The 19,284-nt window shown below is 40.7% G+C and overlaps 1 pseudogene; it reads right to left on the reverse strand.

Annotated features, from left to right (window-relative positions):
- Positions 1–4,040: 4,040 nt before the first annotated feature.
- On the reverse strand, positions 4,041–18,719 carry LOC138811596 (chromodomain Y-like protein; annotated as a pseudogene).
- Positions 18,720–19,284: the final 565 nt, after the last annotated feature.

Genomic DNA, 19,284 nt, shown 5'->3' on the forward strand with positions numbered 1-19,284 from the left:
CTCAATGACTTGGCTTGAAAATTGAACGTGACCTTGCATGGCTGAAGGCTGGTGGGCTGTTAGTGAAGCTCAACTCACACACCTAGGCCCTGAGTTGGATTCTGGGACTTGCACCTACACACTGCTGAAGATCCTAGGAAAATTGTTCCATGTATAGGAACACTAATAGGATGTTTGAAATGTACTAATTGAATTACTGATTAGCTAGTCATTCTATAAGTTTGTATGCAATAAATACAGGTCATTGATTAATTTAATATTTATTAAGTCTTGTACTGTGATTAATTAATGGAGGCATAATTTTAGACCAAATAATTGGTAGTAGTAGAATATATAAAAGTAAAATATAGACATCACTTTATATAGAGTTATACACTAGAATCTACATAAATGTCTATCTGTCTCTGCATACATTTATGGATGCATATACATACGTAAATACACACATACACTGAAATCTACACATCTATGTGTTTATATAGTGGCCACTCCTAGGGCTTGATCTCAGGTCCTCAATGTTGCCCGATAACTTCACTTGCATCAGACTGGTGTGCTAATATTGACCCATTCATAAAGTGGGCCTTCTAGGCCCAGAGTTCAAACCACAGAACTGCCAAAAACTTAATCCTGATGGAAGAAGCCAATTGTCCCACTTGATTTCCTAATTGGTGAAAATCCGGGGTCTCAGGAATGATGTCTAATACACAGGCAAATTTATGTCCTATGTAATAGGATGTAAAAAATATTATATGTGTAATCATACTCACTAAAATATATAATAAATAAAACAAAATAAAATGAATAACTACACTAACTGCAATATGCAGTAAACATGTGTATGTAAATATAAATCATGTATTTAAAATGTATACGAGTGCTAGGACTTGAATTCAGGCTCTGGAGACAGGCCTGATTTTCTTGTCTTCCAGCATGATGACCTCCCCCTTCCCCCACAATGCTGCAGATTTACCCAGACCCTGAGTTCAAATCCCAGGCCTGGCAGAAAAAAATGGCATGAATTCCAAGCCAAGGAGCCTCAAAAAATATTTTAGATATTTTTAATGTATGTATGTATGCATATATGTATGTATGTATGTATGTATGTATGTATGTATGTATGTATGTATGTATGTATGTATGTATATATGTATGCATTTTTATTTTGTCAAGCACAGGGCTTGAACTCAGGTCGCAGCAACTCTGCCTCAGCTTCAATCACTCTAGGCTAGGGTGCAGCCACTGGACCCACAGCCAAACCTGGGTTCCTAGGCCCCAAAGGCTGACAGAAAAAAAAAAAAAAAACACTAGAAAAAAAAAAAACTCGGCAACTTGCATATGGCTGCAAGTTTTACATTTGTTTTCTTTGCAAGGTGACCTTCCTGGGTCTGAATGACACAGTTGAAAAGTGTTGGTAACCTAGCATTGCTGAAGGCTGGCGGGCTATCAGGGAAGCCATAGGCCAACATGGCAACATAGGCCCTGGGTGGGAAGCCCGGTCCTGACCCTTACCAATGGTGGGAGATCCTAAAAGTCTCTTTCCTATTCATAGGAATACTGATGGAAGGTTATGAATGTCAAGGTTAGAGTGATTTTAGGAGGCCAATGGAGTTTAATGAATATTTTTGGCACACTAAAAGAATACTATTAATTACATGGATGCAATTATTTTGGAACAGTGGTTGATTTAATTAATAATTCAATAAGGATGAAAACAATATTAATTACATGGAGGCATAATAAGTACCCAAGAATTGGTAGGAATGTAGCATATATAACTGAATATTGTATAGACATCTCTGGCACTCTATAAAGATCTATATTTATTTGTGCACTACCATCTACATGTTAATCTGTTCTTATTTTTCAAACCCTGGGGCTCGATCTCAGGTGAGGGAAACTACTTGTGGGCTCAATATGCACCAGGCTGGCATGCTGACACTCACCCATTCATGAATTGGGCCTTGTAGGCTGTGAGTTCAGATGCCAGCACTCACAAAAATTGAATCGTGGAGTAAGAAGCCCATGGTGACACATGTTTTCCTTTTCTGTGAAAGTCCTGGATGTCAGATGTGAAGTTTCATACATAGGCAAATCTATATCCTCTGTAATAAATGTAATAAATATTCCATGTGTAATAACAGTCAATAAAATAAATGGCAAATAGATGAATGAAACAAAAAATTTAATGAATAGCTACACTAAGCACAATATTGAGTCAACAGATGGGGCTCTATTTCAGGGCCTGGAAACTGGCTAGGAGCTGAATTGGCTGCTGTGCTTACTATCACCCATTCATGAACTTCTAGACCCTGAATTTAGATCCCAGCACTGCCAAAAGTATAATCTTGGAGTGAGAAGCTAAGCATGACATGTTTTCTTTTTCTTTGAAAGTGCTCAGTGTCAGGTAGGATGTATAATTTGGATGCAAATCTATATGCTATGTAATAGGATGTCATAAATGTAATAAATGTCATAGGTGGAATAATTGTCACTACAATAAATGATAAAGGGTTGAATTAGTGAATCATTCTAGATTAAATTAGATGCAACAATTATAGGAAGTGTATTAAGTTTTATTAATATTTTATTAAGCATTACCAGAATAAAAATTACATGGAGACATAATTAAATATCGAATTATAGGTAGTGACACATGATGCATAATTTAATTATATAAGACATCTGTCTCATTCTATAAAATATGTAAATATATATGTGTATATGTACATATATGATAAACAATAATGGGATATTGAGTAATTATTAATTAATGCTTTATTAATTGTTCAACTGGGACGCATCATTAAATGGAGACATAATTTAATATCTAATAATTGGCAGTAATCCCTGCAACTACTGCTGCCTCCTTCTTGCCCTCATCGCTGGCCTGTCAGTGCCAAAAAAGGCCTCCAGGAGAACCCCTCCACCCCTGCACCAATGTGTCCTGTACTTCCAGTGACTCCTGGTGGTCAGTATGATCTACATGACCACAGAAGAGCATGAGGATATATGTTACACACAGACATGAAGAACTAGTATGATGGCTTGACCTTCATGGCCTCTGAAAATGGAGGTTTGACCTGCATAAGTTTTGCTTCACTATGAATTTTCTATTTTCACACTGAACACCATATACTTTCCTTGTGATTCCTTTATTGGTTTTTGTCTTATTCTCTCAAAACAAGTCTATTATCATAGGCTGATACTATGTCTCTGGTGATGGCACCAGCAGATCCAAGTGGAAAGGGAAGTGGGACATAGAGTACCCATCCTTTCCAAAAGAGTCCACCACAGGTCAGAAGAACAAGTCTTAGGAGAGTGGGCACAGCTGATGCTTCCCTCTCTGAAGCATGGCTCAAGTTTGGAGAGGGATTTCAGGACATCTGAAATATTGAATTATTGAAATATTGAATTATCTCCAAGACCAAAGAAACAACCACATCTAGTAATTGAGCTCACAAGTATACCATGGAGATCCAGTGAAAATGATCAATCAGATGAAGATAGGACACTGTTTAAAATACAGAGAAACAATGGGATTGGCACTATTGGCAGGAACAATTTGTGTACAGAAAGAAGATAGGGCCAAGGGAGATGAACTGCAGTTGATTGACTAGAAAATGGACAGTGACAGAGAAGAAACCAGTAAAGGCAATGAATGTGAAGATGGAGAGGGTGCCATGGAAATTTCAGATGGTGCTTCTAGTGCAAGTAGTTATTCTTTGGCAAGTGATAGTAGGAAACCTGAGCTTCCTAAGGCAGGACCTGACTTTATTGCCTAGCTGGACTAAAAGTGAAGATCCTCCTGCCTCACATTCCGGAGTTCTAGGATAACAGTCATGCATTACCACATTCCTGTTTGAAACATTTAACTTTCATGTTAGATTATTTCTTTTTCACCTGTGGCCTTTATAAGCCTGATTTCGACATTTTTGGACCTTGGCGTGAACATTTGTCTGGATTATGAGGAAACAATAATTATTCCAACAGTTTCCCATATTGAAACACCCACTCCTTGGGTACTTGTCAACTCACTGTGTTCATCTGGCCTGTGTGGAGATTGTCCATTCTGCTCTGGTCCTTAAGAGGTCTGCAAGATTCTCAGCTGTGTACTAGAAGAACACAGAGATGGAGAGTTTTAGATAGCAATGAGAAAAAAGAAATTTACTTCACTGAAACTCTATTATTTGCCTTATTTTTGCCTGTCATATTTACCTTGCTCACAGTTTACATTCTTTTATGGTATAATGAAGTAATAACATTTATTTTCCTCAGCATTTAAGTTTAATTCTTTGTTTTCATTGAGACAAACTTCTAAGAAAGAACAACTAATCTCATGTTCATTTCCACAAATGGATGTTTTTATTTTCATATTCCCTTGTAAGACAATAATTCTTGGTGTGGCAAGTCAGGAAATAGAAATAGATTAAAATTTTAAACATGATACATTTATTTGTGATGTCAGTAAGCTTTGGAATTTTAGTCACTAAAATGTGTTTGACTACTACGTTTACTCTTGCCCACTCTGGTGAGAGCATCCTTAATTACTAAGTTATTAACAAGTGAATGGATTGCCAGACAAACTTTGAGAGTTTTTGTTTTCTTGGCAGACCATTAAACATTTCTTTAGAGGAAAAAATACCACACTATTTCTGCTCTTCATAGAGTCTACTATACTTCAGTTAATTCATCTGTAACTATTAGCATACAACTGAATGTATTTGCTTTTGGGTTTATTGGAACATTCTAGCAGCCACAAATAAGGGAAACCATGCAGCTTGTGTTCTCTGGGTCTGGATTACTTCCCATAATATAATTCTTTCCCAGTCTTTCCACATTATTACAAATGGTAGTCTATCATGCTCTCTGACGGATGAGTGGGATTTCTCTCTGTTTGTGTGTGTGTGTGTGTGTGTGTGTGTGTGTGTGTGTGTGTGTGTGTGTGTTCATACATACATTTATATATATGTATATATGTATATATGTACATATACACACATATATGTATATATTTATATCTATATATACATATATGTATATAAAATGTGGTATACATGTATGTAACCTCATACATACATACATATATATGTATGTATGTAACCTCATACATACATACATATATATATATATATATGTAACCTCATACATGTATACCACATTTTATTGATCCATTCACCATTTTAGGGTTTTCTGGGTACTGGAAAGTGAGAGACAGGAGCCTTATCCCTCTGTTTGTGGGAAGACATGAACTCTTGTAGCAACAGTCCTGAGCCTTGTTACCCTTTTTTATGGCCTGAAGTGGTAAAAGCTGATCGACAATTTGTTCACTTTTGCAATTCCTGGGGCCTGAACTCAGTGCCTGTGCACTGTCCCTAAGCATTTTTTGCTTAAAGCTAGCATACTAACACTTGAGCCACTGCAACACTTCCAGCTTTTTCTGGATATGTGGTTACTGAAGAATCAAACTCAGGGCTTCATGCATGCTAGGCAAGCACTCTACCACTAGGCCACCTTCCCAACCCAATATTTTATTTTTTAAAAAACTAACATGTAAAAGAAACAACTACATGAGCAACTGTATTACAGGAGGCAAGCTCCATGACTAGAACCATGACTTCCCTGGCCAGAAACCTGGGAGACCAGGCCTTTGCCACAAGTCTCCTGTGAGGTCAGCTTCCAACCACTGAGCATCATTTCATTGGCCTGAAAGGAAGGAGAGTGTTGAGATGTGAAACATGATGCAAGCAGACAGAGGAAGCCTCATCCCCCAATGTCAACAATGAGGATGGTTACTCACAAACCCCAGATCCTGTGGCACATGTGCTAGTAGACACTAATTATGAATTGTGTAGAGTCATGATCCAATGGGCAGATGGGTTGAGCTATTATGAGAAAGACATAACCTCATTCAGAATCATATGGACTCCAAAAATGTGAACTAGAAAAGGTCTACTTTGTGTTTGAGGTTATTGTTTTAACTTCCTTTATCTGCACTCTGTCCTCTAAAGTCAGCTCCCATGTGTGAACTCTTCATATGCAAGAAAATGAGCCATAAATAAGGCCAAGTAATTGTTAATCTTATGGAAGTGAGCCAGGCATAGAATGGCTGTCTGGGGTTTCTTTTCCTCTCTGAGTTACAAAAAGTGACTTGTTCCTGAGACAGAGCCCATGTTCTAATGGCTGAGCTATTACTGCTGGATATCAAATTTCACCATGTGGATATAACTATAAGAGACAAAGCAGCCAGGACTTTGATGTTCCCAAAATTATTGCCATGCTGAGTGAGTCTGACACATGACTTCGAATGACTGCATGAAGGAAGTGAACATTCTTTTGTTTTTACAACATGTAATAGTGTATAAATCGATACATCACTTTACACTGACTTTAATTTTGTCCCAGGTTTTCATTTTGGTTTCAGAGGAAAGTGTCTGGATTTACCATTCCAACAACAGGCTCCCAGATGCTCATGCAGGGTGAGGAGGGGAGAATGGGTCGAAATGATGACTTCCTTCTGTGTTTCCCTGGCAGTGCTGAAAATCAGACCCAGAGCTTCTGGGCTTCAGGTAAACAAGCAGTGGGTAGAGTCTCCCTTCTCAAGAGATGAAATCTTCATGAAAATTGCCCACAGGACACTACAGTTTCCACTGCTTTTTTACTTCCACGCAGTGCACATAGCACACGAACTAATGCTGGAGGGCACAGGTATGGCTGACTCACCACCCTTCAAGAGAGGCAAGAAGGATGAACACAGTGGCAGGGGACCTGTTCCTCAGCAGAAAGCCTTGCAAGGTTCTGAACATCACCCTAAGTGAGGCTGGCATTTGAGCACAGTCTTGGACAGATCATAAGCATCTGAAGAGTGTGGAATGTTCTGCTAATCCACAGGTTGACTAAGCAGCCTGTCCTTGGGGGAAAAGGATCTACTATAAGTAAACATTTATCAGAAATCTCACTAAACCTTGTTCTTTATATTAAGTCAGTTCTTCAAGGCAGACAAGTGAGAGTGGATAAAGGAGAAGGGCCCTAGGACCACTGCATTTTCCCATCTTAGAGCATCATTTTCTTTCTCAACATATAGTAGGGAAGCCACAGCCTAGTCCTGCTAGCCAATAGAAGTATATTCTCAATAGTATATGCCAATATGTTCAGGTCCAGATAACTCAGTGATAGTGGTTCCACTCTGTTCTCTCAGTAACTTCTCTTTTTTGAGATAGGGTCTAATCTAAGTAGGACTTTGGGCTAAGCTACCTTTGTATGCAGATCATAGGCATGTACCACCATGCCTAGTCTCATTACTTCTTTTTTGTTTTCTGCCCTTTGAAAGTCAGCCAATAGCTCTAACATCGTTCTCTTCCATTACATTCTATTCATGCCCTTATCTGGTTCTCTCCATCTGGTCTAACTGGAGCCATCTGTCTCTAGCCAGCACACTGTCATGGTGGTCCATCTTCCCAGCTAGCTCCATACACATCTGTTTGTTACTAGGGAGTCTTTCCTGACTTGTGCTTTTCACTTTTCCAAATGACTGGATGTGCAAGACAATAAAAGGAGTTCCTGAATTTTGCCAAGAGTGTGAATGACATGACTGATTCAAGGCTGTTAACCATTTTCTTTTCTTTTCTTTTCTTTCTTTCTTTTTTTTTTTTGGTCCGGTTGTAGGGCCTGAACTCTGGGCCTGGGCGCTGTCCCTCAGCTCTTCAGCTCAAGGCTAGTGCTCTACCATTTGAGCCACAGAGCCACTTCTGGCTTTTTTTCTTTTTGCTTATGTGGTGCTGGGGAATCGAACCCAGGGCCTCATGCATGCAAGGCAAGCACTCTACCACTGAACCACCTTCCCAGCCCCTTGTTAACCATTTTCCACTTAAACACACAAGCAGTGGGCCAGGATTGGTGGCTCATACCTGTGATCTTAGCTAATAGGTAGGCTTAAATCTGGAGGATGGTGGCTCTGAGACCAGCCTAAGCAGAAAAGTCTTGAGATCCCACCTTCAAAATAATCGCAAAAGAAGGTCTGGAAGTATGGCTTACGGTGAGCATACAATATGAGCAAGAGCTGTCATAGTATAGGTCACCTTGTGCTGCTTGTAGCACAGGTCCTTTAGTCCCAGGTCTGTACTAATAACATCTCTTCAATTCCAACTTTGTGTATGTGTGTGTATGTGTACAACTTCACGTACTCATGCACTTGTTGTGTACACTGATAATATTAAGTTGCACGTGCTTATGTTGCAGAGACTTCAAACTAATTTTTATCTTTCCAAACACAATGAACCATCAAGAATTCTACCACTGTCAACATTCATTACAAAGATTCCACTTCCAAAATGCCATTTGGTTAGATGGTGTTTACCTATCCATATTTACTTAGTCTTTCCTCTAGTTGACCCTCATCCTCCCATACCATTGCACCTCCACACATTCCCCCAGATTATTGTTTACAATGATCTTAACATTTTCCTGGAAATAAGGATTCTTTAGTGGTAGAATTAGCATTTAATTGCTAGCAAGTCAGCTTCTTCAGTAATAACTCACAATGAGCTTAAAGATCTACCCTTAATCAGGTAGGGATAGGTGGACACAGCATAGTAAAATGGACAAAAAAGCATTTCAATGCCAGGTGGACCACTATGGGACCTGATGCGACACCATCATGTGCTAAACATGGACATCCCAGGTGAGGGCAGAATACTCTCTTGTACGTGTGGGACTCCTGGATATCAGGAAAGTAGGAGGCTGAGACCTGAGTCCAACCCTTACTCTTCTCAAATTGCTGGCAAAGTTTCAGAAAAACTCAGTAATCTGCCCAAGGAAGGTATGCTAGGCTACAGGTGAAGAAAGACAGGAGCCTAAAACGTGGCATGCAATTTCTGAGAATACACCTTCATACTTACTAAGAACTTATGAGCTTATAGAAATTGATTTGTTGTGGTCAGACAGTGTGGGTATGCAAGCCAAGGAGGGGACTGGCCACTTCCTTACAGTATCATCCTATAGTGACAAGAAGAGGAAAATAACCCCAAATGGGACTGCACTGGTCATCTACTTGATGTCAAAGTATTGGGGCTGAACAGTACTGAGTGTTAACCTGGACTGCTGGTCAGAGAGCTGGAAAAGTAGGGAGTAGGATGTGAATTGAATGATAAATAGAGGGATGGGTTGATGGAAAGAATTGTCAACTGCAACATCACATTCAGATCTACCAGAGATCTCTCATAAAGGGCCAGTACAGTCAACCATATGAACCCATTAGCACTGGTCATTCTTGTTTGCTAGCAATCACTTTCTGACTTATCAGACATACACACACACCCCAAATGGCCATGGTTTGGTGGACACAGAGGGCTAGAATATAAATGTCAGTAAATGCCTGACATGTTAGCAGAGAGTATCAAAGTTTAGCCACCCTGCATTGTTCATTCCCAAGATTCTCAGCCTGTTAGGTCCTTGTGGCAAACTCAGTGCTCCAATGGGAAGAGAAGCTGCCTCCAGGCCTCCCTTTCTTATCTTCCAGGTCTCAGAAGTCCCCAAAAGGCTGGTCTGGAGGTGTGGGGGAATAATGCAGGCAAAGCCCAAGTGTTGGAGACTCCAATTCATAGCAATGATAGGGTGCTGCAGAGCTCTGGATTGTGTTGTGCCTCCAAGGGAAGGAGGCACTGTTGGCACATGAGTGCATCAGGGCTTCCTGATCCTCCCTGCCCAACAGCAGCTGTTCTGGATTGAGCAGCACACTGGGATGGGGTATGAGGCACCCTGGGGACAAGTACCCACCAGTAGAGGGATGGATAGGGCAGGTAAATCTACAGAGAACAGTGCCAGTACTGGGCAGCTGTGCTCTTTTATCAACTTCTCCACATTTCAGTTTTCAAAAACAACTTAGACTTTAGAGTAAGTTTCAACCTATGGAAAATTTACACAAGTGTGTTTCCCTCACTGCCCTAGCTCTCCCTTGATTCACATGTCATAAAACATGTTAATCAAAGTCAGAACATTTCCACTGAAGCCATAGTAGTCATTAAACACAAACCCCGTACCAACCTCAACATTGCCTCCTTCTGCCCTTCTCTCACTCAGGAGTCCATCTGGTCCTGCAGATCGTTGCTCTCCTCTCCTTTGAGGGGCCAAAGTTCCAACTAAACCTCCATCCTTGGCCATTGTGAGGGGTTCTGCTCAGCATTTGCTGTCTTGGTAAGCATAGATTGAGGGATGTCGATGGACTGTTCCTCTTTGGCAGGAGCCTACAGAGCAACAGATGCTGCAGCCATCTCAGTGAATCACACTGGGGCACCGAGGTCACCATGCTTAACCTTGTTCATGGTACTCGTGTTAGAACTCAGAGTATTGTACTTGCTAGGTAGGTGAGCTATATTCCTATTTTGTGCTGGTCATTTTTTAGTTATGGTCTTGCTTCCTATCCAGGTACATGCCTGGGCCTGGACTCACCTATTTTAAGCTTCCTGTTGTAGTGAAGTTGATATTAATTGATAGCTTAAGAGGAGATGTCACCCAGTTTTTGGCTTGGGATGGCCCTGAATAATGATCATCCAAATCTTAGCATCTTAAATAGTTAGGATTACACATGTGACTCCCAGCTCCAATGTGCCTTCCTTCTCAACCCTACCAACTCAGCAGTGACTGACAGCTTCCTCTCCTCAGTTACTCTTACCCTCTGGAATTTCAGAGAGGAGACACACATTTTCTTCTTCATTGTACTCTAATTGCTCCAAAGATTGCCTGAAATTGTACTATCTCCCCTCATTGTAGGCTCCCCAAGGAAGTGATACCCTTGGATACTGGATATTTCTACATGAGGAGGTAAACTTAGCTGTGAACCCCAAAGGGAGATCCTGTTACTTCAGCTGTGGGCTGTCAGTTCCTTCTGCAACTCCCTCAGCTACAGTCATTTTCCATGACACAATTGTCTTCCTGCACTCCCCACACTGATGGGTACAAAGACAGCATCATGCCAATTGGCCAGGTCAAACTATGGGACACTCAGTGGTGGAGCTGGAGGAGTTGCACTTGTCCCCTATCCAATCTGACATCCAGTCCCTCTCTTCAACAGAATTCAATCTTTGTGGATTCTCTTCTCTGCCAACACTCTCAGTCTGTCTCTAGAACTAAGGAACAAGGTATATGTAATTGAGAAAACACAAACACAATCTCTCATCATGAATGGACCAATTTAAATAGTGAAAAAATGAACCACAAAATTATACTGAACCCCTCTCCCTGCTTCTTTTATTTGTGCAAGTTTGCTCCCTAATTGCTTTTGTGTGTTTGTTGGGGAAGGTGTGTGGGTACGGGTGCGGGGGATATTGTGTATAATAGGACTTGAACTCAGGGCCTTTGGCTCTTAACCTAGCTCTTTTTTGTTCAAAGCTGGCACTCTACCATTCCAGCCACTGATCCCTAGTGGCTTTTTCCAGGCTAATTGCAATAAGAATCTCTTGGGTTTCTCTGCCTACAATGGCTTCAAACTGCAATTCTGGTATCAGCCTCCCAAAAGGCTAGTGTGTGAGCCACTAGTGCATGGCCTCCCACTGCCACTTTAAAAGGGCAGCTTTTAAAGTGAAGTAAAAGAAAATTCTTGATTGAAAACTGGGTATCAGTGTGATTTAGGTAAATCTGGAGGCTCCTCATGGGAGGAAAGGCCTTCTCCTGGGAAGTATTACAGCACTACATGAACCAAGTGGGTTTGATGAAATGTCCCCAGAGAACACACAAGATACCCTGAGTGAAACAACACCCAAAGCACAGGTTCTTAGGACATTGTCTAAAATAAGTTTTTAACCAAGGTGCTCACAGATGTGCCTCCCATATCCTTGGGAAAGATATCAGTAGAGCAGCCATCTGGATTCTGTCCTACGGGGGTACAAGGTGTTTGGAACCAAGCCTTTTCCTTGGTCCAAACCACATCACAAAGAGGCCATGTGGATGCTCCTAGTCCAATGGCTGGGCCTTTTACTGCTACAAAATTAGGCTTCTTAAACTGGATGAAAGTATTCACTAAGTTTCTAAAGTTAAAAAAGTACACAGGGAACAAGTAAAAACATTGCATATGTGAGCAGATGACAAAAATCTATTCTAGATTGGAAGTTGCCAAGCAGAAACTATGCAAATCATAAAAATTAAGATTTCTTAAAAAGCCTCCTCCCAGAAAAGGTAGATTGTGGATCTACCTGCTGCAGATTGTAAAGGCTTACCTACAGCCTGGATATTACACAGGTGTCGCTGCTACCACCAGTTGTAGGTGACATAGCCAGAAGGGCTTTCATATTTACAGTGGCTCTTGGCCACTCTGACTATTGCATATAGCATTTCCAACTTTCTCTCTTTGAAGACCCAAGGATCATACTGACTTTAGGGAGTTCTTGTATCCAAGAAAAGGGAAAATTCAGAGTGAACTTGGCACTAAGATTGTCTGGTACTGACTGAAGGGTTATTGACTAAGGGATATAACCTGCCCCTGCAAGGAGACTTTACACATTGAATTGGAAACACATATTTTCTAAGGTCTTATAAACTGGACTAAATTAACTTATGGACATGGAGATAAGCTAATTTAAGACATAAGGTTGGAAATAAAGATCAGCAAGCATCTCAATGCCTGTATCCCATTATGTGTTGTTGGATGCTACTGCCACAGGAAATTGGAGAGCAAAGCAGACATGGGAGAGGGAGGCCTTTGCAGGGGACAAGACCTTGCCATAAAACACAACCAATGCTGTGCTGGAGTTTGTTTTATAGGCTTTGTAGTTCCAGGGAGGTTGATGCTATACTATATAGGGAATCTGCTTCTTCCTCCCCACCATACAGCTGATTCTGTTTTCAGAGGTAGTCTCTTGTTCTGATTTCACAGAGTAGATCAAAGCATAAACTTATACCTACATACATATAAAGTGATTCTTTATAGGTAGTTTGAGCCTGACCTTTGAAGAATAACTAAAACTTTTCATATACAGAGTTCTAAGCCAGAGCTTGACTGACAACAGCTATTGAGGCACTTCCTACTAGTTCCTCATCCTCTGAATACTATCAAGATGTAATATAGTGCTGCATCTCCCCTCCCCCTCCCTTCCCCCCCCCCCTGTGCAAGTCCTGCAGTTGAATTCAGGGTCTTCTGCTTAGTTGGCTGGCACTTGAATACTTGAATCACACTTTCAGTCCTGTTTGTACTAATCATTGGAGGCTCAATTTTAACAGACTTTTCTAATTGATCTGGTCTTAACACAAATCCTCTGGATGTATCTCAGACTTTTGAGTAGCTAGAATTACAGATGTGAGTCACTGCTTCCAGCTAGATTATATTGTAAGGAGGGAGGTTGGGAGGTTTGTAAGGAACACAGGAGAACAGGGCTTGCAGATGCAGCAGATTCCAGCAACTGGTGTGAGGTGTAGTCCATTAGGTGAGGCCAACCTCATCTCAGCCTTGCCAATTGTCCCCAAGGTAAGTAATGTTTTGCATTGATCCTTTAAAAGAATCCTTTAAAAGAATCCTTTAAAAGATCCTTTAAAAGAATAAGCCACACTAATATCTAAGGTTTCTAAATGAGATGGCCCAAGGCATTATTCGAAAGCTCACAATGGAGTTTAACAATAAAGCTGTGGTACATGAAAACATAAGAATAAAAAAACTGTCCATGATTCCATGCTTCTCCCATGATATATTTGTACATACATAAAAAAATTCTCATCTCAAGCCCAAAGAAACACAGGTCCCATGGTTTCCCTTATTTGCAATGACTAGTATATGTCTGAGACAAGCAGAAATGTTCAGAGGAGTTGATGTTAGGTGAAATGAATCCCAAGATAAGGACTCATATTTTTTCTTTCTTGCTATTGTTTTAAACATATTTATAAGATGATTGTTTTGTGGTTTTTTATGTCCCTCCTCCTCAGTATAATCCCTGTTTTCACTGTATTTGATGTTGCTATAATTTGTGGAGGGGAAGGGAAAAAACAAATTGTTTAAACAGGGATACAGGTGGACCCATTGCAACAATGAGATGTACAAGACGTTATGTCAAAAAATGAATTTTACAACTCTGGCATGGTATGGGGAGGGAGATGGGACGGGATGGCAAGGGGAAACAAAGGAGGAGGGAACAATGCTTGATAAGAAATGTACTCATTTGGGCTGGGAAGGTGGCTCAGTGGTACAGAGATTGCCTTGCATGCATGAGGCTCTGGGTTTGATTCCTCAGCACCACAGAAGCAGAAATAAAAAGCTGGAAGTGGTGCTGTGGCTCAAGTGGTTGAGCGCTAGCCTTGAGGTGAAGAGCTGAGGGACAGCGACCAGGCCCAGAGTTCAGGCCCATGACCGGACTCCCCACCCCCCAAAAAAAGAAATGTACTCATTACCTTGCTCGTGTAATTGTAACCCCTCTGTACTACATTTTCAAGATTAAAAAAAATTCTGGTTTCAAAGTCTTTGAGGAAAATCAATACCAGGATTTCAATAGGATTGATACATTGTTTTATAACTGGAATTTCAATTTTTGCCTGGAATGATAATAATGTCAAATAAAATTATGTCTCTATTTCAGAGGTCCATGCTAAATTCATCAGCAGCCCTGCTCAGAGGAAGGGTGCAATGATGATGTGTAAACTCATTTGTAAACATGAGTTGAACAGAAACTCAGTTTGTTAAAACACAGCCACCCACCAAATCTTTGTAGAAATGACCTGTCAGGAGAGACCTCTCCAGTCCACAAAGCTGTATGATCATGAACTACAAAAATCCAGCGGCAGTGTGGCTAGTGGTAGGAGATCATGATGGACCTAAAGAGGAAATGTGTACAGTTTTGTTAAGTATACATGCGGTTGTGTTTGCTAGCCATTGGGCTTGAACATAGGGCCTGTGCACTGTCTCTGAGCCTCTCTGTGCTCAAGGCTAGTGTTCTACCAACTAAATCCCAACACCACTTCCAGCTTTTTCTTAGTAGTTTATTGGAGATAAGAGTCTCATGGACTTTCTTGTCTCAGCTGGCTTCAAACTGCAATCCTCAGATTTCATCCCCCTGAGTAGCTAGGATTACAGGCATGAACCAGCAGGCCCCTGGTTTTTATACTTATCTTTTAAAACTTAATATTAAAGCCCATAAACATTAATAGGTGTACAATGCAGCATACTCAATTTGTATTTGTTCCCACTGGATTATCTGTGAACTGAGTTAAAGGCTGTCTTAGATATGGAAGGGAAGGAAAGATTTTCCACAAAGTTAGTTTTTGAAGACATTATTATTCAATAGAATTCCTTCTGAGAAGACACTTGACAAGATCAGATATTAGGTCAAACCCTCATGGAAGGGTGTAGGAATTGTCTGGGGAAACCAGGCAACAAAATTTGAATTAGGAGGTAGTGTGCTTCCTTCCTCAGCTTACTCAGCTTTATTATCTGAAGAAGAAAGGAATGAGTAGGAAGAGGTCAAGTTCTAGGGCCAGTTTACGGGTTTGTTTTGTTCTCTCTCCAAATCCTGTAATATAGGAGTGCTGAGTAATAGCCTCTTCCTTTGGAAAGTCTGCACATTATCTCACTCTATCATGAGAGGAGACCTCACTTCTGTGGAGATAAGCTTGCTCTTGTTCCTTCAGACACATAGTATGCAGACATCAAAAGTCCAATGCTATAAAGGGAACCCAAGATACTCAGTTTTATCAATGATGTAAGGGCCATTTCATGACAATGAATCTGCAAACTGGGTATCATCAATTCCAATAGTGGAAATAGCAGCCCTGGACAGTGGATGATGTAAGATGTTAATTGATTTCCATTATCACTTCCCTTTCCTTCCATTCTGAATATTTGCCACAATGAAGATCTTTGCCTCAAAAAGTTTAAGGAATTTGAGTCATGATACCACAGAAACAAGCAAAAATACAATACATAGAAATATTGTTTTGTGTAATGTCCCTCATAGGCATATAAAGTTAATTTAAATAAACTGAGTAAGAGAAAGGTTAAGTGAAACTGCTTTAAATAAGTAGTTTTTTCTGATTCTCCCATATTCCATTAAGCAAAATTATCGCTGATAAAAATACGTTTACTCAAAGCAGCAGCAATGCAGGTTTCACAGAAGCACAATGTTTCAGTTTCCTATAATATCAGCTGAGCCTTCTGTGGGATCTAGGAGAAGGACATGGCATATGGAGGCTGGGAGAAGTAATAGGAGTGAGGATCTGATGAAAACAATCATCTAAAATCACCTAAAAGTGCATGAGATGAGGTTTCTACTTAAATATCTGTATCTATCTTTTCTCTTTCTCTAATCCCAGTACTACAAGCCTCAGCCACTGTCAAGGGCAGAGACTGGACACCTGAGGAGGGAGAAGACTGGAGAGCAGCAAGATTGGTAAGAAAAGCTCTAAGATACATAAGAGAGGACTCAGGTGGTCTCACAGAAGATGTACAAAGTCACCACTGAAGACAATGGTATGTGTGTGTGTTTCTGTGTATGTGTGTGCATATGTGTGTGTGTGTGTGTGTGTGTAAAAAGTGAGGCTTAAAGACATGCAACATATCCTGAACTATGATTTAACAATGAGCAGTGTCTACACTTTGATATGAGGTTCTGATAGTCTAGAGCAGAATTATGTCCACTGATGAAGGTTTATAATTTCAAGTCAAGTAAGAAGGCAATGCCTTCTAGCACCACATCTGAGAACTCAGAATAATAATGGGATTATAATATTTCAAACCATAGGTATGTTATTTTGGGGAATAACAGAGATGGGGGGGACTGAGATCCAAGGCTAGTCTAGGCAAAGTTTTAGCAAGCAGACCTTATCTCAACAAATTATTCTGGCTAGGTGGTTCATTCCTGAAATCCCAGCTCTGTGGGAGGTGTATGTGAGGGAAGAGCAAAGCCCAAAAATTACTTAAAATACTTAAAGCAAGATGGGGGCAGGAGGTGTGGTAGAATGCATGCCTAGCATGTATGAGGCTTTGAGTCCAATCAAACCATAATACTATTAAAACAACCCAACAGATGTAAGATGTGTTCATTAGCTGATTCAGCTTTTTTCCTCTCTACTAGAAATATTTAGAATTCGGGGAAGCATAGGAGAAGTGTACAGCACAAGTACCATGCAGCTGTACATTATCTATACAGCACTCTTAGCCAACATGCCGAGCACTTGCTGGGTTTCAGTTGTTGGCCTCTGATAAGCAGTCATTAATGTCAGACTCATAGAAAGAGCAGATGAGTTAATTGAGTCAACTGACTTAAATGACTGACATTGAAGCCTATGCAGGGCTGTGATCTTCAGTTCTAGTACTTGGAAAACTAACCCCAACCCCGATGCAAACACATTGGCTCTGCAAACCTGATTGCATCTGCCATCTTGGTGCCTTTTCTCTTTCTATCATCGGTGAGATGGTCTATGAAGTAAATTAAGTCCAGGCCACAATAGAAGATGCTGCCGGGTGCACTGAGATAGACCTGCTGTCATTGGCAGTGGCTGTTTTCAGGGCACTCAGGACTTCTTTTATCACCAGGAAGTCACCATAAGTTCCAATGATAAGGACCACTTTGGGTACAGACTATTATAAGCATTTTAAAGACCCCTCTGTATGGTATTTTCACAATAATAATCATAATAATAAAAAGAAAGCCTTTGTTTCTCTGAAGGTTACAAGAAATGGGTATTTCTGCAGTTTGAACAGCAGGTGGCACTTTTAACTACTTTACAAGTGAGTCCAGTCTGTTGTTTTTGTTATTGTTGTTGCTAATTTAGCTTAGGATAGAAACCTAAATGATATGGTGAGAGGGCAAAAAATTATTTAAAATGATCTTGGAAACATTAAAAAACCTCACCAGTGAAGAGATTGCAGTCTAAAAATGTACCAAAAATCAAGCCCTGAACTGCTTGTTCTGTATGAGTGTAGCTAGCACACAGACCTTCTGTAGGTAGCTTTCCTTGTCTGGAACAACCTACTCAAGCTGTGTACAAAGGAAAAGAAACAACACTAGAACTTAAAATTTGGAAATGCCCAGTGCAAGTTGAGATGTATACATTTCCAGAGCCTTCCTAGCACTAGGGGCTTTTGAAAAACAATCTCTTCAACAACAATCTCCTTGGCCTTTGCAAGCTGCCTTTTCAGGTATTAGTCAATATGCATACATAGAAAGCCCCCTTGCTGTGTGCTCTGCCACAACACTAAGACCATCAGTGTTGTAGGATGATAGGGAAACTTTTCCCAGAACAGAATGCAGCCATTGTTATGTTTAGCAAACAATTAACCTGTCAAACTGGGCGCCAGTGGCCCTTGACTATAAACCCAGCTACTCAGGAGGCAGAGATCTGAGTATGCCAGTAAAAAACCAGCTTGGGAAGGATAGGCCTTGAGACACTTATCTCCAAGAAACCACCAGAAAACTGGAAGTGGCACTGTGGCTCAAGTGATAGAGAGCTATACTTGAGCTGAAGAACAGAGAGACAGCCCCTAGGCCTAGAGTTCAAGTCCCATGACCAACAAAATAAAGAAAAAGAAAGAAGGAAGGAAAAAAGAAAGAAAGAAAGAAAGAAAGAAAGAAAGAAAGAAAGAAAGAAAGAAAGAAAGAAAGAAAGAAAGAAAGAAAGAAACCTGTCATGATGAGAGATATGGCAAAGCTCAAGCCTTTGCAGATAAAGACATCCTGACCTGGGAGATGGCTCAAAAACAGAGGCACTGTTACCTTCTCCTGGTAAGAACCAAAGCTCCCACTGGAGCCCATACCATTAGAATAGAGCAGATGCCCAGCACATGCCTACAGCCCCAAGTCAGTGTGGCCAGAGTGATTAGCAGCCAAGCTTCCAAGTCCCCTTTGATTCCTGCCTCCTGGGCACATTGTGGGCCAGCTCAGAAGGAGGTTTCAGAAGAGCATAAAGAGCCATGAAGCAAAGCAGTCATGTAGAAACGCAAAGCACATGACTCTCACCTCTGGGATTCCAGAGTTATTCTCAGATTATTTTGTGGATAAGAAGATGTGAGTGAATCATCTTGCTTCCTGAAAAATATCTCTGTATAGGTAGGCACTCTTTGCCTCACACTGAAATGCAACCACTTGTCCAAAGGCTGGTCTCATCTGTGGCCAATAAATTTCCTTTTCCCAGCCATCACCCCTTTAACAGACATCTGTATGTTGGCTGATAGCACATCCATGAATGGAGATGTACCTGTGAAGGGTTTGAAACCATAGTGGTCCATGATGTCCTATCACCATTTCTCTCCCACTGTCATCTCAGAATTAGACCAGAAGCTGGTTGCAATCACAGCACATATCAACACAAGACTGTCAA

This window comes from Dipodomys merriami, unplaced genomic scaffold, assembly GCF_024711535.1.
Source record: "Dipodomys merriami isolate MVZ:Mamm:240054 unplaced genomic scaffold, mDipMer1.0.p SCAF_539, whole genome shotgun sequence".
Lineage (NCBI taxonomy): Eukaryota > Metazoa > Chordata > Mammalia > Rodentia > Heteromyidae > Dipodomys > Dipodomys merriami.